At 39.7% G+C, this 25,947-nt stretch overlaps 1 protein-coding gene across 1 annotated transcript in view; it reads right to left on the reverse strand.

Annotated features, from left to right (window-relative positions):
* The window catches only part of ncoa1 (nuclear receptor coactivator 1), an 81,099-nt gene extending 56,786 nt beyond the window's left edge, over positions 1-24,313 (reverse strand). Inside the window, exon 1 of the mRNA XM_030722153.1 lies at positions 23,689-24,313. The gene's annotated coding sequence lies outside the window, so the exon portion shown is untranslated. The remainder of the gene's footprint in view (positions 1-23,688) is intronic.
* Positions 24,314-25,947: the final 1,634 nt, after the last annotated feature.

Here is a 25,947-nt window from a genome sequence, read left to right on the forward strand (position 1 = left end):
TGACATAAACTTCTTTGGTGGGCACCAAAAATTTCCCTATGCTGGAAAATCCCTGAGATAAATCCTTAGGAAGCTGTGTACTGTGTGTACTGCCCAGGGCCTGGATTTCAGTGTGGGATTCAATCGATTCCTGCAGATTCTAGCACTTTTCAAGCAGGAAAATCCTGCAAAAAAATTACAGCAATTTATTCATTTTCGGCCCCGTGTTTAGACTGTTGCAAAACAACAGGCCAGAAGTGCTGGAGAGGTCAATCAACATCCAAACCAGAACAGCACCTGGAGCGTTCTCTCACTCTTCCTATGCTTAGAAAATCTTGCTAGTATCCACAGACAGGTATGCAAACATGGACCATAAGTCTGTAACTCAACTGTAGCCATCTGATTTACAGTCTTAAAGTCTGAGTAAGTTAGAGATTTACAGTCCGAGCAATTTAATGTTAACGATGTGAATCCTCAGGCTCCTCAGGTAGGAATCACTAATGTTATTAAAGGTGAAGCAATAGTCCAAAGACTTGGATGCTATGTCAGACCATGCAGAGGTGTTCAACCGTGAACTCAGGGCAAGATAACAAGTAAACACTACAAGGCAGTGCACAGAAGAAAGAAAGAAGGGAAAAAAAAAACAAAAAACATATGCTCAAACATACAAAGGCCCTTTCACATAGAAAGTGCCATGCACTGCGCTGACTGCTAAGTTGAGCAAATGGCTCAAAACTGGTGTTACGCTGGCTGCTACTCTCTGCCCGTACTTTGTCATTCTTTGCAGCCGCTCATGGGCTTCACATTTATGTGCATGTATATGTGCCCTCCCCCCAGTCACTCTGCAAGTGCACGTCACACGACATCGCGGTCAAAGTTCAACACACTCCCCACCTGGCGCAACGCTTTGCTCGACACAGCGGGAAAACCATACTGGGCGGCACAAACCATAGAAAATAATGGGTTTCAGAGCGCAGCGCCGCTTCTTGTGTGAAAGGGCCTTAACCTGCTGTGATTCAGAGACAGTTATTTTCTGTTTTAATTTGCTGCTATAACATTTAAATTTCTGTGTAGTTTGTTTCGTGTTTACCTGTTGTAGCAACTTTTGTAACAGTTGATGCCTCTTTTTGTCTCCCTTGGTTATGCTAACACATTACCGTATAAATAGATCATTAGTGACAGGTTTTTATCAAAACGACAACAAAAATGGCTGTTCCTTCTGTCCTTCATTTGCATTTTTCTGATTGGCTGCAGGACACTGAAGGAGCATTAACTTTTCATTTAAATGTGCATTTTTAATCCTCTCATGTACTTATGTTTAAAAAAAAAAGAAAAAAAAACTGCACTGAATGAAGTACCTTAAAAAATAAAAAACCTCCTTGTCTAATGAACACTAACTTTGAAATATGGAGCTGACATTTTAGTGGCCAGCATGACACAGACCAAAAAACATCCTTTCATTATTATCAAGTGTGCGTGATAAGAAAGGGACTCACTCCAGGCAGTGATGTGTGCTTGTAAAGAAGTACTGGCTCACAGCAGGATTTTGACAAAACCTTATCAATACTGTTATGAATATACATCTGGAAACAACAGCAGTATGTCTAGCCTCAAAGTTAATGTCTGCCCTTCACCTTCACACTGTCCTCAAGTGTTTAAAGACCCAGACATAATAAGGAGACCTTCATAAGCACATTTTAACATTAGACAAGAAGGCAAAATCTTCTCCCATCTAGTGTAAGTAACCAACAACCAAGCTCTTTGGCTACAGCAAAGTCTTCTACCATAGTACTTTATCAAAGCCCACGAAGCCTGCATTTTACACAGTCCTTGATTTCCTTAAGCCTGGCTTCAGCGGACCAGTGGGCTTGCTTTGGAACAGTGTGCCAGTCTTTATGCCTCATTGACCAACAATTCTAAATAACTACAATGACTACGTGATAAATTGTGAAAAGGTCAGCCTGCTTATACAAGAGGGTCAAAGAGGGAGTTCAAATTCAGAGCTCGGACTCTTTTTCACTAGTTTACTTTAACAGTATTTTATTAATTAAATGTGAATCATTACATAACAGAATAATTCTGATCTTCCATGCCATTGTGGAAAAATTAAATGATGCCAGCAATCACACCTATAATAAAACCAGATTGACTACTTAATGATGGTTGACTTCTGGCTTAGAATACCGCTGATGTTCCAGAGAAAAGATATCGACTATAGGCAACATATTTATGGGTCATCTAACCAGGAGATTAGTCAATAAGTCTAAAAGTGAGAAGCCTTTTGATTGAACTGAACCTAATCTAACAGAGAACATTAAACATGGTCTGTACTTTATTATTACCTGGGCCTGTAGAAATGAACTGCATGCATTTGAGAGCCATTTGAAACCCTGGTGCTGCTGTCAGGATTGCAGTCCTGGCTAGTGACAGGTGATGTCATAACAGCTTATTTCACTGCATTTCACATCCAACAGCTAGCCAGTTTTGTACATTAATTGAATCTGAATAATTAGCTTAGCCAGCGAGTATTCCTAATGCTGACTAGTAAGGGCAGCAACAATTATTGTGCTGTATATCATGAGGTAAAGCTCCTACAATGATAGAGAGTGGACCACAGCAACCAGATGATCGCTTATGAGCAAGCACTTGGCAATGGCTAAAAGGAAGAATTCCCTTTTAACAGAAAGAGACCTTCAGCAGAACCAAACTCAGGGAGGCAAAGCCATTTGCCACAACCAGTTGGTGGGTGAGGGGAAAGAGAAGATAAAAAGGACCAAAAAGTGCCCACGAACAGCAAACGCAGGAAATCCCCCAGCAGCTTCAGTGTACAGCAGCATTACTGAGAGACGGCTAATGGTCACCTGATCCAGCCCTAAATGTAAGTTTTATCTGGAAAGTTTTAAGCCTAATTTTAAAAGTAGAGAGTGTGTCTTTCTCCTGAATCAGAACTGGGAGCTGGTTCCACAGGAGAGGGCCCCAATAGCTGAAGGCTCTGCCTCCCATTCTACTTGTAGAAACTGGAAGAACCACATGTAAGCCAGCAGTCAGAGTGAAGTGCTCGGTTAGGATAACATGATTAGGACAGGAAATTATGAGGTCTTTCAGAAACAATGAGGCATTTGGAAATCAAGACAGTAAACCCCTTTAGCACAGACACTTCACTTTTATCATTAGCCATGTATTGGTGAGGTGACCCATGATTATTTCCTGATAATTATATATTTAGACAGCTATGGCAACCGGCCTACTAACTACTTTAAAAAAAGATTGCAACAATTTTAAATATACAATATTTTAAGCCATGTTTAAACCACTAGGCCAAATACTTTCTGGTCCTGGATTCTCAGGTGTGAGTATTTATGGTTGCAAATTTGAACAAGTCACCTAAATGTTAAGCAACTTTTCTGGCTCTTACATTGGATTATTCAATAATGAATTTCATTAGCAGTTAAGTATTATTGATCAGAGGCCATTAAATAAATTATGCTTCAATTGAGTGACCAACAGCAAAGGAGTCTGGCTGTACTTCTGATGCCCTTAGCTCTACATGATATTTACTCTGGAACAACATTCTTGTGTAGATGCACAACATGAGTATAGGAAGTGCGAAGCCCTGGTTGTGTTAACTAACAACTGGTTTTAACTGACTCCAAACTGGTTCCTGAGAAGCCAATCCTCTGCTGGCTTGCCTTCTTCCTGTAGTGCATCCTGGTGCCAGGTGTGCCCCAGGTTAGTGACACACACACACACACACACACACACACACACACACACACACACACACACACACACACACACACACACACACAGACACACATAATGTAAAAAACAAACTATTTTGGATTCATAGCAAGGGGGTTGGGTCAAAGTGCTGTTGCAGTATTAAGTAAGCAAGTCAGTGTGTGAAGTTTGATGGCTCTAGCTTGAACAGTATGCATCTTTGGTGTGAATTTGCACATCCTAGGTGAGACCGTTCTCAAGTTATTGTGTTTACAAGATTGATGTAGATTTAACGCACAAGTATAAATCCCACATAAAACGAAGTGGAGTCTTTCACAGCCAAACACACACAGGGAAACTAAAAGCTGAGGTGAGGAGATAAACTAGCATCTGCAGTAAGCTCTCATTTAAATTCAACCAAAAGAAAGCCAACGCCCGACTTTCTACATTCTTTCACATTCAGGATCAAGTGTCATTTATAGATTTAAAATTACATATTCATTTAGTAAGTAAGTAAGAACAATAAGTAATGGGAAAACAAGCTAAATATCACATTAATCAACAAGCCATAGGAAGACACTCTGACCATCAGTACTGTCTACCAACAGGTACTTTGAAATTACTTCTTAATAATCTTAAAATGAACAGAGTAAATCCTCACAAAGTGCCTGTGAGCTGGGGTTTCTGAGCAATCACATCACGCTGTAAAATACAGCAGCTGTTCTTTTAGCTAGCAGACACACTGTGTGACAAACTGCAGACACTTTTTTTGTCCTCTACGTTTCCTGTCATTTATTTTCCTCACCGTTCCGGCGTGCAGCCTCTATGTAAAGCGCAACTTCCTCTAGCTCGTTCCGGGGTCTGAGCGAGCGTTGCAGGAGCCTCTCCCTCTACCGTGTGGGGTGTCTGGTCCCTCCCTCCCACCCTGGTGTTGCGACTTCCAAGAAAAAACCCGCTCGCAATCAAAAGCCGGCTCCCGCACTGACCGGAAATGCAAACGTTTCTCAGACGCATTAAACCTAAAGTAACGAGCTTGTTTTGAAAATGTAAAAAGTAGAAAGTACAGATACTTGTGTAAAAATGTAGTGAGTAAAAGTAAAAAAATAAATACTCAAGTAAAGTACAGATACCTGAAAAATCTACTTAAGTACAGTAATGAAGTATTTGTACTTCATTACTGTCCACCACTGCCACACAGTGAGTGGTACTTCTTCTCTACATTAGACCCAGTGTTGCTTTTTGAGTAGGTACTCCTCACTGCATTCATCTCTGCCTTTGTCACCAAACCCTTCCCTTTTCACATACACGAATTACCCATCAAGTGCAGGCAAAACACTTTGGTACTGGCAGGTCAGCCTGAGATTAAAACCACACCTCAGTGACTTGGATTTCAGCTGAATGGCCAAATTGGAGAAAAGTAATGGAAGGTGGGTAAAGAGGAAGAGAAGGAAGCTGGCTGGATACCTAATATAAGAACAGTGTGAGTCAATTTAGAGTAATGACTCCATTTATTGTTATAAAGGTAAAGCGCTAAAGAACTATAAACACTACTATAATGATACCTATAATATTGCTCAGATTAAAGCTTATAAAAGTGAGCATCTTAAACAATTCATAAGTCTGTTACACTTAAATTTCAAGCTGTACTGCATACTGCTAACATAGAAAACAGACCTGACATTTTAACTCATAAGCAAGATAAATGGTGAACAGTCAGGATGATCAATAAAATGCAAGAACCTATGCATACATTGCACTGCAACTACAAAAGCACTCATTTGCAAATATGGTGGCGCTCTCTTGCCTGCAGCCAGGGACTCTTGGGGGTCGGGGCGATGCCAAAGCGTGCGAATGGACGCAGTACGAAGGCTGTATGTACACAAAACACGGTGATATCGGACGATTTCAGGTTTCCAAAACTCTCCAAAATTCGTCGACATCACCGGAAAAGTCGCTAAATTTGTCGCTAGTCGTTTTTGGAAATAAAAGTCGCCAGCGGGGTCTGAAAAGCTGCTAAATCTAGCGACAAAGTCCCTAAGTTGGCAACACTGCCATGCTGTCGCTTCCTGCATGATTTATGGGTGAAGCGGTGAGGGAGAGAGGCGGGCAGTGTGAAATTGTGCAGAGACAAACTGGGAGAAGAGAAAGGTGAACTGATGGAGCTACAAGTATGATTGTAATGCGACATAGAATATATCGATATAAACAATATTGTCTCATATCGCATATGAAAATATATCGATATTTTTTAAAAACTCGATATAGCACCCAGTCCTAATACAGGGTTTCTTCCAGAAAAGTTGTTAACCCTGGCAGCTTAGGCTAGCATGGGGAATGGGGTGTTGTGCGCAAATGTGCCCACTCAATTAATGTTGTGCTATCAATTTGCTATAATGCTAATTGAGAGGAGCAGATGCAGAGATGTGTTGGTCTCAGTACATATCTGAACACACAGTGGATGGAGAGAGAGACATATTTAAGACTGAGGCCCAATGAGAATTTAAAAAATGGTCAGCTGAATGACAACGAAGGACCCCACAACTGTGAGCAAGTGGCTAGCTGGTTAGTAGAAACTAAACTAAACTTTAAAAATAAGAGAGAGGGAACTGTTTACCAGCAAACCAGCTGCAGACGATGCCATACTCTTGGAACAGACCAAGTAAGAATGAATAAAAACTTGGCCAACACAGTAAATTCGATGTATAGGAAATACTGAGCACCTAAATTTCTATTTCCTTTAAATGAATCAATGCAATACTAAATCTTCAGGGAAAGTATCGTGTATGATGACAGTTTAAGGCATTAACATTGATGATGACATGTGATGTGTCAGGTCTGTCCTGTAACTTATTGATCACACAGCAGGTCGGTGTAAGAAAAAGGGGAACAGTATAACTGTAAAATGGTATACATCTGAAAAACAGAGGCCAAAAATAAGGCAACAGCAGCCTGTGTGCCAAGGGAAAACTTGAAATTTACATTTTTATTAAGGCTGACCCACAAGCTTTAAGCCTGAAACTGTTGCCATGGTAATCAACATCCAAATCAGTATTTAAATGCCCAGTCCTACAGTATTAGGTATTATGCAACACATTAATTATAAAAGATTTTTCTTAGATAATGAAGTTTAATCCAGCACCGATACAAAGACTGTGGCCACATAAAAGTTATAACTACAACTGCAACCATCTGGATACACTCTAAGGTCATAAATAACTTTAAAGTTTCACAAATATGCAACAAAACCAGAAAATACCCTGAAACCTGGAGCCGTCTTGCAACTTCAACCTTGTACTAATCAAATTTTATGTTAGGTTACCAACCGATATGGATTTTCTGTTAGTTTTTTAAAAAGGTGTCCAATTATGACAAAGTTTTGCTTCAGTCTTTTCAGGTCTTTTTTTTCTTTTGCATTTTTGGCCACTGAGGTTTTTATGAGCAGTGGAGAGAGACAGGAAATGGGGGAAAGATACAGGGGAAGACACGCGGGCAGATTGGCGACAAGCTGGGACTCGAGCATATGTATGTGGTCGCCGGCTTCACCACTAAGCCACCCAGGCGCCCCCAGTCTTTTCAGTTTTATAGATAAAAAATATGCTATGGCGGGAACGCTCCTTTAGTGTGTCCATTCACTCACAATTTTAAACAATGGTTAAGTCATTACTGTCCATTCTGGTTTTTTTTTTGTTTGTTTGTTTGTTTGTTTTTGGGGGGGGGGGTTGCATGCAGGATTGTTATGTTTTTAATCTATTTTTTAAGTAATTCTGAGTTTTTGTACATTTCTCAATTTATTTTTAAGCTCTAAACCTGCCCGGGGCTATGGTTAAAAAAAAAATGTCGATATGGCTAAATCTGTCACTTATACATTATGGACTTGAAAGAACAATCCCTTGCATGCTATTTTAAAACTAAGACCAAACATCTACAATACTGTGTCACGGTACTGACCTCCAATTTTCTGGTAGCATGCAAAGCTGCTGTGGTGAATGCTTGGTTAAATCACGTTAGTGTAGTGAAAGCTGTAATGTTTTAAGCTACGTGTACAAACAAAAAACAAGAACAAAAAAATAACTAAAAGCAAAACTAAAACTAGTGAAAAACTAGACTAAAAACAAACAAACAGGAAAACCAACTCAAACAACATTGTGTGCTTCAGTGTTCCAGTTTCTGTCAGTGTGGTCAAATTTGTTAACACACTAAGCATCAGGAGGCTTTGGTGCGTCTGTTTATTGAGACTGGTATGTCTATGTGACAGGAAATGTAGTGTTTGTATTGTGAACACCTACTATGAAGGTGTTAAATCACACCCCTAAACCAAACTGAAATGAGCAAACCCAGTCTTAACATAAACTTAATCAATGTGTTACATTTATAATATTGTAAGTTGAGAAAATCTATAAGGATTTCTGGTTGTTATGAAATAGAATAGTGTGGAAACACCTGTGGCAGGTAATATCTCTAAGCCTCCAGCTAAAACCATATACCTGCGTCACATTATACAATAACACAAGACGACTTCTTTTCCTCTTAGTTCTTTGTTTACCTCTGTTAACTGGCAGTCTAGACATCCATGCAATCGATATCCTGCTGTACAATAAATCTAGCTGTTTTTCTTGTGACTCTTGAACAAAGTAAAGCTCTCAAACACAGTATTCAGAAGTACTCAGTTTTCCCACAACGATTAATCAAAGACACAGTTTCACACCGATTAATACTGCCCACAGTTTACTCCTCAGTTTCTATAAATTCCTCTGCATTTTCGCCTTGCTATATTCATTTTCCCAAGCTCAAAGGCTAGAACAGATCTGCAATATTTCAACCAGGTACTTGTCAAAATGTTATTTCACATAGTTATATCAGTATCAGCCACGACTTTTACAAATCAGTGCATTTTGTGTTGACTTTAGAATGAAAACATTTATGCACAGGTCAGATTAGTCTAAAGCAAATAAGTACTAATACATAATTAATGGCACTACTTTAAGGTTGTTGAATGATTATTTCTATCAGGAGAGGTCTCTAATTTTTAGCTTAGTTTTCCCATGTGTACTATTAGTTGTAATGTCTTTTTTAAAGATTTTACAACTTTGTTTTTGATTTCTTAAGTACTGATCTAAAAATCTACTCCTAGCTTCCTGTCATGGAAACAAAGACCTTAAATTAAAATGATGCCACTTGTATATGTAGATTCAAAAGCATGCCACATTACATTCAGGATGACAACAATGCAGTCCTAGCATAATGCTGTCTTACCCTACAAGATCATTGTGCCCAAAAAAAATTCACGTTAACATATATTAACATTAAAACAGAAAGAAAAAAGGGTATCAGCCAAAAGCGTGATCAATTTTAGTTTAGTTGTTTGTTTTTACTACTAAATCACTGTGGTCTCTAATAAAGTTTTTTTTTTAAAATGACTTGCCTAACCAGTACAAAAATGTCCCCTAGTCTGTACACCAAATATCGTGAAGCTAAACTAGAGTAGCAAACTGCAGGCCAGCCACAAACTGTAGACTCACCTATGAGGGCACAGCGGTGCAAATAAACATAGCAGGTATCGGTAGCTCAGACATACAGGAGCAGAAAAAAAAGGAATAATAAAAAAAAAAAATAACATAAGCCATAAAGTCCACAGTGGTTTGCCACAATTAGTCTGCAGTGCTTCACTCAAAAAAGCAACTGCAGACTAACATCCGTTTGTGAGTCACTCAGTCTGACTGAGCAGGTGTGTTGTGGGGAGTGAGTGAGAGAGAAGTAATCACAGCAACAGAAAAGTGAAAACAGTGCCAGTCACTTCAATCAGCCACGAAGTGTGACGATAGGCTGAGGCTGCACCAAAGTATGGCACACTATAGTTTTCTGTTTGTTGTGCATTATGAAGGGTGGGAAGGAAAGCGCTCCAATGGTGGGTGCATGTTAACTGCCCCACCTGTGAAGGTATTGCTCATTTTCAATCATACAGGACAACAACAGACCGACTGAACTAACAGATCCAGTACCACTAACCTCCCTGGTACTGAAGTGATTGTGGACGAATAGTTGGTTTCAGGCTATAAATTCCTTCTAAGCCAGAAACGTATGTGGAACACAATTTTTTTTTTTTGGCATAAAAATAATTGAAAACCATAAATAATTACATTAAAACACTTTAGAATATTTTTAATAAATAAATTATTTCTGTATAAGACCCCACTCTGTCCTTACAGTCACAAAAAAGGGTTAAAGCATCTTAAATGCAGGGGGGAAAAAAACAACAACAAAAAAAACACTAACATGTAAATTTCTTCATTAAAAAAAAGTTTGAAAGTCTCTCAAAAACCCAGCCATTTAAAATCCAGGCACATGGACACCTTTACACTCCAGTTTGCTTTCCATGTAAGGTGAGAAACCCACAACTGTTAAACCCCTTCTAATCCACCTCAAAGTGTCCTCCAGGCACACTAATTTACCTGAGAAAAAAAAAAAAAAAGATGCTTTTTCTATTACCAACCAACCAGTTTTCACCAGAAACACCAACTCAGACCCATTCAAATCAATCCACAAAGTAAAAACTGTTGAGTGACTCTTCTTGTGTCCTGACCTTGTTCAGAAACACTGGGCTATTAGGGCTCAGCGATTAACTTGCTCACAACTACTACTCTCTTCTGTTTTCTCACCTGTCCTATCAATTTCTTCCTGTACGTGCTGTTTCTCTCATTCTTTGCCTTTACCTTTCTTCTTCCCTTTATTTCCTCCAACCCTCAAATTCTCAGTTTGCTGCACAAGCCTTTTTTTTCCCCCAGGCGAGAATGTAGGCCATCGCTCTGATGGAGGAGCTGAAGCAGCAGCGCTCTTCTCTCCCCCACTTTCTGCTTAGCCACAGCAGTGGCAGAATACAGTACGCATATATGTATATACGGAGGTGTCTGTGTGTGTGTTGCCGCAACACAGTGACTCAGAGCACCAGACTGAAGGGACAAACCACAGGCTACGCCAAAAGCCCATCTGTTGCAGTTCTGCAGAAACGAAATCAACGTCCCGTTGCATAATTTGATGGATGATCTGAAACGCGCTCTGAAAATAAGTTTATTTCATCCACAAGCTCTGTTTTGAGACAACAACAATCTGCATGGAGTGTGTAAACAAAGACTTTCACACTGCATGTTGAAACTTGTCTGGAAATGTAGACGTCACACCTTAATAAAAGGACTCCATCAACAGAGTACCTGAAATAAGCAAACAAGAAAACTCAAGATGTGGGCTGATGAAACTGACGCTCTGCCAACAAACTTAATACCTCTTTATCCACTCCTGTTTTCTAGCACTAAATAGATATGTATACATTTCTAAAACACACAAAAGCAAGAACAGAGAAACAACGAAAGCTCTGTAAAGGGTTTTATTGCATTTGGTCAGTAGCCAGAAGAATTTAAGGTCATGCTGTTATGTTTCTAATCTAAAAAAAAAAAAGTTCCACTGGACCCTCTAAGAACCCTTTTTTCTTTTAACCTTTAAACTATGAAAATTTTCTAAGTTACAGATCCTCAAAGTACACAGGGGTTGGAAATTTTGTGTCTCCATTTTTGTTGCCTTATCATTTTTGAGGACTCCTAACTTCATAAATATTTGAACTTTTCAGGGATGAAAAGCACATTTAACCAACAAATCAATTTTATACCAACTTCAGGCGTCACAACATAAAACCAGTTTTAGAAGAATAGAAACAAGCATTAGTACCCTAGCTATTTTATCTGTTTTCCAAATATTAAATGGAGAAAACTTACAAAAGTGCATTTTGGGTAAACCTTGAAGGGTCATATCACCATGTGAGATAGATGGCTGGTCAAAACATGTTATATCAGGTGAAAAGTCTCCTTTTTATCTATATTTAGATAGAGCTTAAATGTGGTTTTCAGACCTGAAAATTTCCACGTGGCTATCTCCAGTACTTACAAAGTTGAGGGATCAAAAATGGCCCACACCCTATGTATTTTGACAACATGTAACCCAAAAAATATTCATACATTAATGGTAAAATTTAGCCTAGTTTCATTAAATTTACTAAAGTTTGGTTTAAAGAAAAAAAATTACCTATCAGTGAAATTAGATGGTATTTTCCAGTGCAGGGCACACCTGCTGATTATAACTTATTGATATGTGAGGCTGCTTGATAACAGTAAAAACTATAACCACCACTGTAATGATCAATAATGTAACTGATTATTTATTTATTTATAATCTTAATACATCAGGCCCTTATTGGACTCTTAAAAACAAAAGTGTATTTTAATTCAAATGAGAACCAAATAAATGAAAATAAGAGCTAAGGGTGGTGTGGGACACAGGTTTGTCCAGTATGGAGTTAGGCTCTGAGTAGGGAGCATTTTTGACTGCAAAGCCTGTCTTGCAGCAGCAAACATGCATGCAACTCTGCAAAGAGTTGACCAGGTTAAAGACTGAGCAATCTGGAGACAAGGACAGCTGAAACCACTAATAATCCCTGGACAGGTTCATGCTTTACTTCCTATAGATAGCTCTTGGGTCAGTTCCGGAGGTAGAGGGGATCATCTATTAACTGGAAGGTTGGTGGATCAATCCCTGGCTCCTCCAGTCTGCATCTATGATAATCCTCTGTGACATCTTTCTCGAGTTATTGCGTTCACAAGATTTTCAGAAAATGTGACCTCTGACCTTGACTGAGGTCAAGGTCGCCGAGATTCGAACTAGTCCAAGATTTTTAGTAGATGCATTTATGTTATGAATTTAAACATCCCAGATGACATCGTTCTCGAGTTATAGCATTCACAATGTTGCAACCTGGCCACCTGCCCATCTGGCAGGGACACGACAACACCCCCCCACCCAGCCTTTTTAGGCTGAAGGGTAAAAAGCACTTGTATGAATGGGTGAATGAGGCTTGTTGTAAGAAAGCGCTTTGAGTGCTCAAAATTGTTCAAAAGCACTGTTTAAGTACCAGTTCATCTTGTGGAGCGAAGGGTCTCTGAGTGTTTGAGCATTTAGGGAGGGCTGAAAACTAATCGTTGTAAAGCAAAGGGAAGCGCCTGATTTGCAATAAGTAAAAAATGAGAGCCTTGTAGCAAAAATGAATGCACCCTAGTGGATCATCACCAACACGTTTTTGCATGCCTCCACTGATCTCTACACTCATGTCTGTGTGTTGTGCTTGCAGGGCTGCAAATTTCAGCTATTAAGATACCAGAAAGGATTGCTATCACCACAGTTTACTAGTGGGCGCTGCCATTAGCACTACGATCATTTGGTAGCGACGGTAAAGCCCGTTCGAGGATGTGTCGGTGGTGACTTGTGCTGACTTGATGCAGAGAAGTATCACAGAATGCATTTCGAACAAAACTCAAACCCAGCAATGGCGGAGGAGAGCAGCTAAAACTGTGAGTAAATTTTGAATTTATTACTGCTTCTGTGCTCTAACAGCCAAGCTGTCCACTCGCCGGGGGACGAGGCTTGCTATAACCGGGGAGAACACCTGACTCTGGGTACACTGTTTTCAAAACTCCTGCTCTTTTTGTCACTGAGCGGAAGTTAAACACAGATATAATTCACTCAGATGATCGCTAATGGCTGATGTTTGGTTTATTTCAGTGTTTCATTTGTTGCTGAGCAAATCAAGAAAACTGATATTAAAAATATTTTACTCAGGAAGGAACACAAGAGCCTTTTCACCGGGAACGGGAACATCGCAGCGGCATGTTGATGCTGTTCACGGAGATCATGAAGACTGGTGACAAGTTTGCTCCAGAAATGATTAAATTATATGTTTTAAATATTTATTCGATTCTAAATGCCTTCTGTCTGTTATAAGCCTTGGGAGGTTTCTGGAATAAAAAAAACCCATCAATTTAACATCTGACCTGTTTTTGTTAAGTAAGCAGCTGAGCTGTGTATATATGTACAATGTTTTTATTCAGAGATGAAGTTTTTAAAGCCAAGAAATCAGTAAATTTAATCAGTAAATTTAAGCTGGAAGGTGATAGCAACATTGGAGCTGAGCTGTGATGTCATCAAGTTCGCTGGTGTTCCAATTGAAAAATAATGTCCCGTACTTGGGAAGTTTGGACTCGTCAAGTCCGCAAGTTCGAACTTGGTAACTTAAGTATTGAGAAATGGCCACTAACCTCAGGGGGAGCGAAAGGAAACATTTTTCTAGTGTCCAAAGCAGCAGCGCTATTTCCTGTAACCACCATTAAAACCTTTACTGGGGAACAGCTGGAGGAGTCCTTCATCAACCACCTGATCAGCAAGTGTCAACGTGAAGAAAAGAGAACTTTGTAGCTGCTCCATCCACCGCTGTTTGTTTCACACAGCAAAATATCTGCAGTTAATATACGGGCGTTAAAAAATGCAGATGAATAACACAAAGGTATTTCTTATCTGATTACTCAGATAATCGACAGAATACTCGACTACTAAAATAATTGATAGCTGCAGCCCTAGCAGTGACTAAATGAGTCACACTGGCTTACCATTCGCTACACAGTCCAGTGCAAGATTTTCCTGATTACTTTTAAGTCGCTACATCATTTGACTGAGAGTCTCTCTAAAGCTTTTGGGGATTCTGTGAGGCTCTATGAAGGCACAGTGGTACTTTGATGAAATGCTAACATCCCACTCTGTCAGACATAAGTGATGTTGGCAGCTACAGTGGTGAGCTGGTTTAATATCGTGTTATTAAATTATCATGTATGTATTGGGCGTGTTGGCATTTGTTAATCAGCTCTAACCACAAAGTACTGTGGCAGATGGAAATGCCACTACAGTTCAAATTAAAAATATAATTTGATGATGGCACTAGACAGGGGAAGTTATTTCGAAAAGATGTGAATGTCTTTACTAAACTTCAGCAGTTCTAGTAACCTGGGCCTGTCTTCACCACTGTCCGCACCTGCAGTCATCATTTAATTAAAGAACGCTTCTACAAACACATTTTAATGTTCAGGAACTGTGTGAATAGAATACCCATGATAATTTTTTTTTGCCTTATGAGGAGGTGCAGGGGTGCGTCGCAGCAAGAAGGCCCTCGGATCAAATCCAGGCCTTTCTGTGTGGAGTTTGCATTGTCTCCTCCGTGCCTGTGTGGGTTCTCTCCGGGTACTCCAACTTTTTCCCACAGTCCAAAGACATGCATAGGGTTAGGTTAATTGGTGATTCTAAAATTGGACATAGGCTTGAACGTGACCATAAATGGTTGACCATTTCTGTGTTAACCCTACGACAGATTGGTGGCCTGTCCAGGGTGTGCCCTGTCTCTAGCCCTATGACAGCTGGGATAGGGTATCGCACCGCCCTGCCTCCCAGCAACCCTGACCTGAATAAATGCAAGAAACTGGATGGATGGACAGATGGAAGAAGTGCAGGAAAGTATGAAACTAGTGTGACTGTAAACCATAGCAGTAACCTAATGCAAATATTCAATTTACCTTAGGCCTCATGTCATATATGATTCTAGTAAATATCAGTTAATGTATATTTTTGGTTGCATTTATTTGTCACATTTTATTTTTGAAAGTAAGGAAAGCAATGTTTATGTCCAGCCTTAAACATAAAACAATTCCTCCCAGTCTCATTAACTGAACACTGAGATCGGATTGGTACTCTATATTGACAGCTATCCATACTGAATTGGAACAGCGGTATTCCTAATGACAAGTATCTCTAAAAATGTCAGTACCGTTTGACTATGTTTAACTCACTTGGCACTCATCAAAGAAGCTAAATACGGTTTCATTTAATTTAGGAAAAAAGTTTAAAGATTATGGAAATGCACAAACAAAATTAAGAAATATTAAAAACTTCTGCTCTAATCTCCAGCTTTACAAGGGCACTAAACACTGACTAATGTACACACTGAGCCGTAAGATCAGTGAGGCAATCGGGTGACCCGCACTGATCTTCCTCTACGGACAGCGATCATCATCGGGCACCTTTTGCTTTGAGACCCAAAGCGAAAGCACAGAGTGGCGTTTTCTCAGGGTAGCTGCAGGTTTCCTGGGGGCTTCAAAACAAACAGCATTAACTGGAGGAAGAAAGCTGTGACAGTGGCAGGCAGGCTGCAGCACTGCTGAGTGCTAAAATGGCTGCTCGTTCTCCATACAGACGCAGAGCTGAGTGAGGAGGAGGAGGAGGAGGGATCCCACTCTCAACAATATGCCTCAAACATGGCTCATCTTTAGGTAGGCTTCACAGCTTGTGCCAAGAGGTAATAAAGGAACTGCCACATCCATGTCTTATAACAGGAAAACAGTATTAAATGCATGAGATTATCTTCTCATAACATCATCTGCCTATACATCTGCAGTTTACATAAATTCTCAAAGATAATCACTCAACTTTGGTATAACACACAGCAAAATTATAGTATATTATTTTTATTTAGTTTTCATCTATTTTTTTAACTGAGGTTAGTTAAAGTTTCTTGGATGGGTTTGCTAGTTTCAGTTTGTTTTTAATTGTTAGAATGTGGAGGGTATTTGTAGATCAGCTTTAAGAAGTTCAGACCAGCTATTACAACTGCATGACTCACAGCCATGCAGGCATCCCAGTATCAATAAACACAGGCACTAACGAACACATGGGCAAAATACGGCCCCGTGTACCACTTCAACCTGATCTCTGACATTCTGAAAGTAAAACAAACCAACCCTCTCCAAAAAAAAAAAAAAAAATAAATCAACAAATTACTGTATAATGTTAATACATCTCCAGTCAAATAGCGCACAACTGCAAACATTTTCTCCGGTGAACTACAACGTGCTACAGACCTCGGTGCATCTGTGCTTCACAATTTGAAATCATCATCTACAGATATTTCACAGCATTAACTCATTCTCAAAGGTTAGCTATAGTCACTAAAAATGAATCACAATGGAAAATGAATTAATGTATTCAGGAATAAGCAATTCCCAAGATTCAGACCGACAAAAACTCGAGGCCCGCCAAAACCTTTAATCACAAATGTGATCATCACATGAGCCACAGATAAAGTCTATCATTCTTTGCGTTCTCATTGATTCCTTTTGAGCTTCTGATGATTTGGTCGTTTAAGTTGATTCTCCAGTGACAGCATTACAGTCGCCTCCATTTTCGCTCTTTCCCACAAATGACAAGATATAAAACAAAATCAGGATACAAAGTAGTTCAGCAAATGAACTGGCATTTTTTCATTAGTTCAATTTCATTTTTTTAAAAAAAAGGTAAATACTTAAAATAAATTACAAAACCGAATGACTTCAAGTCCACCTGCAGTACCTCAAAGGCCCACCAGATGGTTACAACCCACATTGACCTAATCTTTTCTTCATTTAACCAATTTAGTTGCACAAATAGTGACAGCACAGCAAATAATTCACATTCATGAATATAACCATTTATTGTATTTATAACTTCACTCTGTGAATGCCATTTCCTTTGTTCAGTGATACGCTTGTGCTCTGATGACAAATATATTAGAAAAACAAGCTGATACAACATGTTAGTGAATTATTTTATGCCAAACCACATCATGTTGACACAAAAAGGTCAACATTTTCTAATAGAAAGTTATTGGGTTTTGAACCATAAAATCCCATTCAACTACTACATATACTGTTAGCTTAATCTATAAGAATATAGCAACATTTATTAGATTTAATTTTATGTTAGAAATCAATAAGTAACTCAGTAACTAAGCTTTAGTTTTATTTAACTAAGCTTTAGTTATATAGTAACTAAAGGTTGAAAATGAAGTGGAGTGCTGTTCCCTTTAGACTGCATGCTGCAGAGATCCCTGCTAACGCGAGAGGCTGGCTGCTGTCAGCCTGCAGCAAAGTTTACAAGAAATCTGCCAAATTTAAAGCTCTAGCAGCTTATCTGCAAACACCTTTCATTTTAGCTTTTTGTTCATTTAGTTGTGGAAAGGAGGAGCTAAAAGCATTTCTTCAGACCAGTTGGTTTGATGAAAGATTTTTGGGGGATTTTAATGTGAAAATACTGACTGTAATAAGAAAAAAATAATCATTATTGTGAGTCCATTTCAATCAGTTTTTCACAGATCATTTCACAGGTTGACAGAAACAAAATCAGCAGTTGGCCTATCAAGTTACCTCACATACTTTTTTAGTGGCCCTGGGCCATCAGGCCATTGATTATGTTAAACCCTGCAAGGACCCATGCCTATTGAGAAACAGTTTGCCACATATACCAAATTCATAAAGTTTGTTTTTATTTATTTATTTATTTTGGCCTTTTGTGGCTTTATTTGACAGTGTACAGTGTAGAGACACATGAAGTAGGAGGAGAAAAACGGGGGAAGACACGCAGTAAATGGCAACAGGTGCATCACACTTTTTTAAAAGTTTCACATGATGGGTATTTAGCAAGTGTTTCCAGACAAGTCGGCGTCTTCCCTGCAAACTATAGGCAACCACAGCAATCTGATACTGAACTGAAGCAACCACATAGAGGTTTTTGCTGCTGCATCCTCTTTGCAATAGATTTCACCCAGTGTTTCCCTAGCCTCCAGAGGTTGCCAACCGGTCTCTAGGCCTGTGTGGCCTAAGTCAGAAAGTTGCCCACTCTTACAATGAAGTCTCCTCAGGCTCACTGTGTGGAAAAATTTGACCAAAATGACTACGACACAGAAATTTTTTTGTGCACCAACCAAAGAGGTTTTAGACAGAGCCACAAGAAAATCATTAGGACTACAATAAAACTAGTCTTTTTTCTTTTTTTTAAAGGTTTTGTTGACTGGGGTGTTATTTACTTAAGCATATTAATTACTTTGTTTATCTAATGGGCAGGAAAATGCACAGATTTCTGTTAAACTTGGTAACTCCAACTCACTGCCTTTACTGTAAGTGGACCATTCGAGCTTACATGTCACCAAACAAAGGCTCACTTTAAGCCAGGAAAAACCCTGGTTACTTATCCTCATCTCTTTTCTGGCACTAAGCTGTAAAGAAAATCTATCCAACATTCAATTATTTGTTTTTATGTTGTTTTTGTCCTTAAATGCAACAAAACAATAGTGTAACTTGCTACTTCCAGTCTTGTTTTGTTTTGACAATCTCGTTGGACTCACTGTACTACCACGCTGGTGGGACACTCAAACTTTGAGCTGAATAGCTGAGGTCTATGTGGAACTCTATATCCTTATCTGGGCTACATCTAGGCCAAATGAGGCCCAGCTACAATGCTTTCACTTAAAACAACATCTGCAACAGCAATACTACACGTACTACACAAACAGATTAGCGCCTATCACTCAGCACACTTGAGCAAAAACAAAGCAATCAATCGCTCCATGCAAGATAAGAAAAATCCAATTATTTAACACGATAAAGGGGATTTTTTTTAACTTCACTTCCTAAAAATACCTGCAAAAGCTCAAAGAGATATTAATTTATGATTTGAAAAAAATCTGACAAATACACCTTGGTAAGCATAAGTTCTCATTTCTGATCTCAGGCTACAAAAAAAAAGAAAAAAAAAAAGAAAAAAAAAAGAAGAGCTCAAATCTTTAAACCTGTGCATAATAAGCTGTTAAGTCGCTGCAGCTGCTTTGCATGTTCTTGCATCCTCTGGAAAACTTTAACCTGTTAACTTGGGATCTATGGAAATATCCACTGCCTCCCCCCCGCATGTAAAACAGATTTATGCTCAAGGAGCAAAGCCCAATTCAGGCCTCTTATCAGAGACTTCTGTTTACATTCAAAGACAGAACTCTTAAGGTACAATTTAGACAACTGTTTAAACACCATTTGTTAGTTACCCTTAATAAAAGGCCACATTTAAAAGTATTAAGAAAGCTCAAATAGAAGTTATGACCAGCCTGTTATAATGTTAATACTTAATCAGTAAATCATCAGGAACATGAGCTTCACCTTCAGATTTATTTCATGTAAGAATATCTACATTTAAAAATACCTTTTCCCCCATTTGGGAATAAATGTCTTTCAAATAAACTGGCTTCAGTATAATTTTACTAGGAGTGTAACAGTATACAGACTAAAACCACAACATAAACATCCACTTCATATCACAGTTGCCCACGTGAAGCTGGTAATGCCTGGTTAAAGCGTGGAAGTCTCGTGAAAGCTGGAATACTTAAAGATCATTCTGGTGACAAGTTTAGTGCGAATGCATCACAATAATTAACAGGTTTTTTTTTTTTTGGTCATTATCCAGTCATAATAAAGTGATCAGGTCTGTTATAAAAAGATTGTGAATCAGGCTGTGCCTGTGAAGTTAAAACTGCAGCATCCCAGGAATCAGTCTGATTCAAAGTTTAACATGCAGGTGTCTCCCCCTAAAATATATAAACTTGGCAGCACTTGCTGCTTGAAGCTACTGAAAATTTGAGCTGAAATTTCTTAATTTTACAGTCATGTGAATTGACAAATAGTGTGATTTCCACTCAGTTTCCTAATTTACACATCTTTTCAGAATGGCATTAAAAGCACGACTGTTCAGCAGAAGATCGGAGAAAATAAGGTGAATTTTGTCCATTATACTACTTTCCATAGGTTAAACTGAAGGCTAACATTTTCTTTGGCTGAATGTTCATCGCCGCGATCCATGACATCACCCACTATCCTTGAGCATTTTCCACTGAGCTGTTTCAACGGCCTTATGGAGAGCCAATCTAGAAGAGCCATTCCCGTTAATCCCACTGTACAGAAACTGGCTGCAATTCAGCTGAGGGCATAGCAGGGGTCATTCACAAGAAATATCTAAATGGCTAAAATAATTATTTACACATGCTTCTAGAAAAAAAAAAAAAATAAAAAGAAAAGAAAAGAAAGCCACCCCACCCCAACAAAAAACATAATTTAGTTTCTGCAAATAGAGTATTGACAATGTATCCAAACTGAAATGCAGCGACCTTTACTTTTTTACCATAAAACACTAGAATTTTTTTAAATACATGATGACTGGTCAGATAAGGATTTACGACAGGACATACTCCCTTTCCAAACAACAACTAGATGCTAAAAGTTAGTTAAAGGCAGTTAAACCACAACAGACACCTCCACATGTGTATAAGAAGCAGCTGCTTGTGGTGGTTGGAGGAGAAATTCTCTGCTGCGACTCACTTAGAAAGTGGCCAGAGGAAAAATCTTGATTGTATTAAATTTACACGTTTAGGCTACAGCTCCATACGATCTCATCCATTCTGGACAATCTCACAACTGCTCCAGAAGAAATGTAAGTCCAAAGAGTTCTCTGCATTATGCCACATAACATTGGGTCAAGCTGTACTCTGAAATGGAATTCAAGGTGTCCGTATGCATAAATTGTTGTGCACAGGTACGATGCTGACTGGTTAAAAAGCTGACTTGAAGATTAAAAGAAATTACATATGAGAAGCACAGCAAACAGCTGAAATGAACAGTTTTATCATGTTTAACACTTGCTTTGAAAAGAAGTTCTTTATATATTCTGACTTACAGTACCAGTCAAAAGTTGACACACCTTCTAATTCAGTGGTTTTTCATTATTTAAAGTGTCTGCATTGTAGATTAATAATAAAGTCATCCAAACTATGAAGAAATACATATGGAATTATTTAGTAAACAAAAAAGTGTGAAACAAACCAGAATGTTTTATATTTCAAATTCTTCAAAGTAGGCACCTCTTGCTTAGATAACAGCTTTGCATATCTTGGCATTTTCTCAGTCAGCTTTATGAGATATGGCTTTCAGGAACCAGTTGTGTCTTTTTCAAGAGTTAATTTCTTGAATTTCTTGCCCTCTTAATTTGTCTGAAACCATCAGTTGTGTTGTGAAGAGGTAGAGTTGGTATACAGTGAACAGTCCTATTTGAATAACGTTTTAATCCATATTATGGCAACTAAGTAAAGAAAAACAACAGTCCATCATTACTTTAAGAAAAAAAGGTCAGTCAATCTGAAAAAGCTTAAGAATTTTGAACGTATCCTCAAGTGCAGTCACAAAAACCATCAAATGATGAAAGGACCGCCCCAGGAAAGGAGGACCAAGAGTTCCCTCTGATGCACAGGATCAGTTCACCAGAGTTAGCAGCCTCAGAAACTGCAAGTTAACAGCACCCCAGATAAGAGCCCACCTAAATGCTTCACAGAGTTCAAGTAGCACACACATGTCAACATGAGCTGTTCAAAGAAGACTGCATGAATCTGGACTTCATGGTCAAATTGCTGCAAAGAAGCGACTTCTAAGGAAGAACAACAAGAGGAAGAGAATGTCTTGGGTCAGGGAACACAAGGAATGGACATCAGACCAGTGGAAATCTGTCCTTTGTTCTGATGAGTCCAAATTTGAGATTTTTGGTTCCAAACACAATGATTAATTCAAAATCCAAGGCACACTTAATCAGCATGGCTACCACAGCATTCTACAGTGACATGCCATCCCATCTGGTTTGTTCTTAGTGGGACCGTCATTTGTTTTCCAACAGGACAATGACCCCAAACACACCTCCAGGCTATGTAAGAGCTATTTGACCAAGAAAGAGGGTGATGGACTGCTGCATCAGATGATCTGGCCTCCACAATCACCTGATCTAAACCCAACTGACATGGTTTGGGATGAGTTGCCTACTTTAAAGCATCTAAAATCTAAAACATATTTTGGTTTGTTTAACACTTTTAAGTTTACTACATGATTCTTTATGTGTTCCTTCATAGTCTGGATGACTTCAGTATTCATTTAGAATGTAGAAAAAGAAATAAGTAAATAAAAACATTGAATGAGAAGGTGTGTCCAAACTTTTGACTGGTGCTGTATATCTTCTGCACAGCAGGGGCTAAGATACCAACAACAACACAAACAGAAGCAAGAGCAGCACAAATAACTGATTTGTTCCACATATTTTTGACAATGCCCCTGATGACACCACACACCTACAACATGTAGACAATGATCTGCAAAGTTCTGCACAGGATTCAGGGAACAAGTTACAGGTTAACTAAGCACAACAATTCAGCCTTCAATGCTCACTAAACTTGTTGTGTTTCTGCTGATACATTGAGAAGAGTTCAGCTTTCCTCGTAAGACGCATAGAAAGTATAATAGCCACTATCATGTCACCCATTGGTTAGTAAAATCCCACGGTGAAGAGCCACCCTGGCAACCATGAAAACAGTGCAACAGCTGGATGTGAATCCAAACCATTATCTTTTACTAATTATTAACATATTTTAAATTAAGGTTTCCGGATGCTCCCTGGCCACAAGGGGTCACCACATGTACGCTTTGGCAGTTTTTGCACAGACTTCCGTGCCTGACTAAATCCAAAGTGGATTTGTGTCTCCAGGAACCACCAACCTTTTGCTTGCCAAGCAAATGTATAAACCACTACACTATGAAGCCTCACAAACAGGACAGATTAAATGTAACAATCTGACACCTCGTTTGTGTGAGTGGCAAAATCATTCGCTCCACCGCCAACCCTTCCCTGCAGCCTCCATGTGTAGGCTTCTTCACGCAAAGTTCAAATCCAGAAACCCAAATTTAATCCCCAAAATTTGAGGTTATGACTATTTTACAACCTGCTGTGACTGACATGCTTGTGTATAGTGTCTATGGTAACATGCAGTCAGCTTCGGCTTACACTAACTGGTGTTGCTATGACAATCGATACCGCCACATGTCGGACACGCCCACCACGAACGCCTTTAAGTAACGCTGAAGTGTGAATCCCGCCTGAATGAACTGCAGCGACACCTTGAGGCCAATGCCACCATATTACATAAGACCTGCCTGATCTCGTTTCTTTGCAGGTGGCGGGGGAGTGGAAGAGGAGGGGGGAGAAAAAAAGCTCCACTTAGCCCTGCACGTTATAAATCCCGCTGGAGAAGGTGGTGTCTGTGAAATTCTGTGCAATTTAGTAACGTTATGTGGAAAAATCAACAATGAGTCAGGCAAGTTTGGAGGCCCTGATCGCACCCTGCACTGCTGCTGCGGCCACTTCAGTTAGAGTCTGTCGGATATGTCATGCATTCACGGCGATGCTTACCTGTTCTGTCGTCCGTTCCGTTCTCAAGGACCGATATCTTGCTTCACGCTGGATGATTAATTCCCACGCAAAAAAGGGGGAAAAGGCAGCTTAGACTGTGTGCAAAGCAAGCCAGTTAGCTAACTTGGCTGACCAGCTTAACTTGCAGCTTGCTGGCGACCAGGATGGTCAGAGGTCTGACTTTTTTATCCACTCTCACTTCGCACAGATAATTCTGCACTCAGCCGTGGCCACCACCATGTTATAAACACACGCAGGCTAATCTGGGAGACCGGGGGAGTTGTATGTTAGCTGTCTCGCTATCAATTTAAGGTCAGCTTATGTTGACAAACAAGCCTGCGTGCTTAAAATCACACACACACCACTCGGAGCCTGCTAACGCCAGGTTGCTAGCACGGTTAGCTTAGCCAGCTAACTAGCTCCGCTAAATCCAAACCTCGCTCCGAAAATCCGCTCCCCTCGCGAGCGACTTGTGTCCCGTCAGCAGCAGCAAACCATAAGTAACTCCGAGAACCACTTGCGGAAGATTTCTGCGTTTCAGTGACGGCGCATTTCTGTTTGCTAACCCGAGTTATCGCTTTGGTCTCTGCTCTCCGCCATTTCCAATCTCTCAACACAAACAAACAGGGCTGCTTGTGCGCGCGGAGCGTCGAGGCGCGTTCACGCCGAGGGCAGCGGGCAGAATCTTCTACGGTGCTGACACGGAGGAGACCCCACTGCTGATTACATGTGATTAACGTGTCTGTGTGAGCATGCATATGCACACATGCAGTGTGCATTTAGCTACACCAGACAGAGTGAATGGCGGAGACTGTCCACTGATGCTTTATGGAATCTGTTGGGCCACCTAATTCTATATGAATTCATGCACTGTGCAAAATTCTTACTGTCTCACATATCCTGTGTAATGCACAGGGGCGTTTTCAAGAACTGCGCACAGCATGGTTTGGGGTATTTAAAAAAAACAGCGCCTCAAGCAAGAGAATTAAAGCATCTTGGAAACTGGGATTCACAAGTGACGGTACGGTGGAGTGTGAGGTGGATCCGCACTGGTTTTCAGTCATATCATGGAAGCAGACACCAAACTGCAAGCTTATTTTATGTAATCGATTCATCCTCCAGTCTGGACTCCCCTGGTCTCTGTGTGCAGGAACCATCTAAATGTGCAACAGCAAAACAACAAAATGCATACATATTCAGTAATAATTCTGGCTATGGGTGCCACCCCAGGTCCCCCCTTTGTGCCCCACCTTCGCTCTGTCTGAAGCTGCTGATGATCCATATGAACCAGATGACAGAGTTACCCAACAAGCTGAAAATCACTGAAAGGCTCTGCAGAACCAGATCATAACTGTGTCATTCTGATTGACATGTTTCCCTTCAATTTATACAAATACTGACTGGTGCAGCTTTTGTATCCCCCTCACACAAACCAGTGTTTTGGAGACGGACTTTGCTGTGTCAGAGTATACAGCTCATCTGCTGCTGTTTTTTGTTCCTGGAGCTCTGTAACCAGATTGTTTTGGAAACCACCGAGACAGAAGTTTTGTATAAATATAGAGTATCTCCTCATCTCTATAAACTATCACAGCAGCACAACACTCATCTGTTAAGTATCCTCAGTCTGCGGCTCCTTTGAACTCGTGCTACGCATGTTACGATAAAATTACATGTGAGGATGAGAGTAGCGTGTTTAAGGCAGTGTATTCTGGGAAATACACTGAAGTAATTACATTGTGTGTAATATGTTAATTGTTCACTTCCACTTCTTTCTTCAGAGCGTGTCGTTTTACTTCAAATTTTGAGGTTATGACTCATGAAAAGAGGCGTTTGGACACATGGAGTTCTGAATGTTGGATTTATTATTGGTTGTCTTGGTACCTTTTTCAAATGCATTGATGCCTGTTAAGCACCTTTTTACAGCATGGCTGAAAATAGAGGTGAAATCTGAAGATGAGACACACACACACACACACACACACACACACACACAAAGAGGCATGGAGTCTACACAACCCAAGTTTACAATGTAAATGATCTACAGTTAATTTACTACTGCTGTGCTCACAGCTGGCTTCATTCCAACTTATTCTTTTTTCCTTTAATATGTCATGGCTGAGATGCCTGTCAGTAAAGAAAACAGGTTCCTAAAATACTCAGCGTCAAGCTCGCTTACGTCTCAGTGAAGCGTAAATAAGAACGAGTGACAGTGCAGTGCTGGTATGAATTATTTCTGCTGTCTTTTTGGATGAAACTGCA

The sequence above is a fragment of the Archocentrus centrarchus genome, chromosome 24 (assembly GCF_007364275.1).
Source record: "Archocentrus centrarchus isolate MPI-CPG fArcCen1 chromosome 24, fArcCen1, whole genome shotgun sequence".
Classification (NCBI taxonomy): Eukaryota; Metazoa; Chordata; class Actinopteri; order Cichliformes; family Cichlidae; genus Archocentrus; species Archocentrus centrarchus.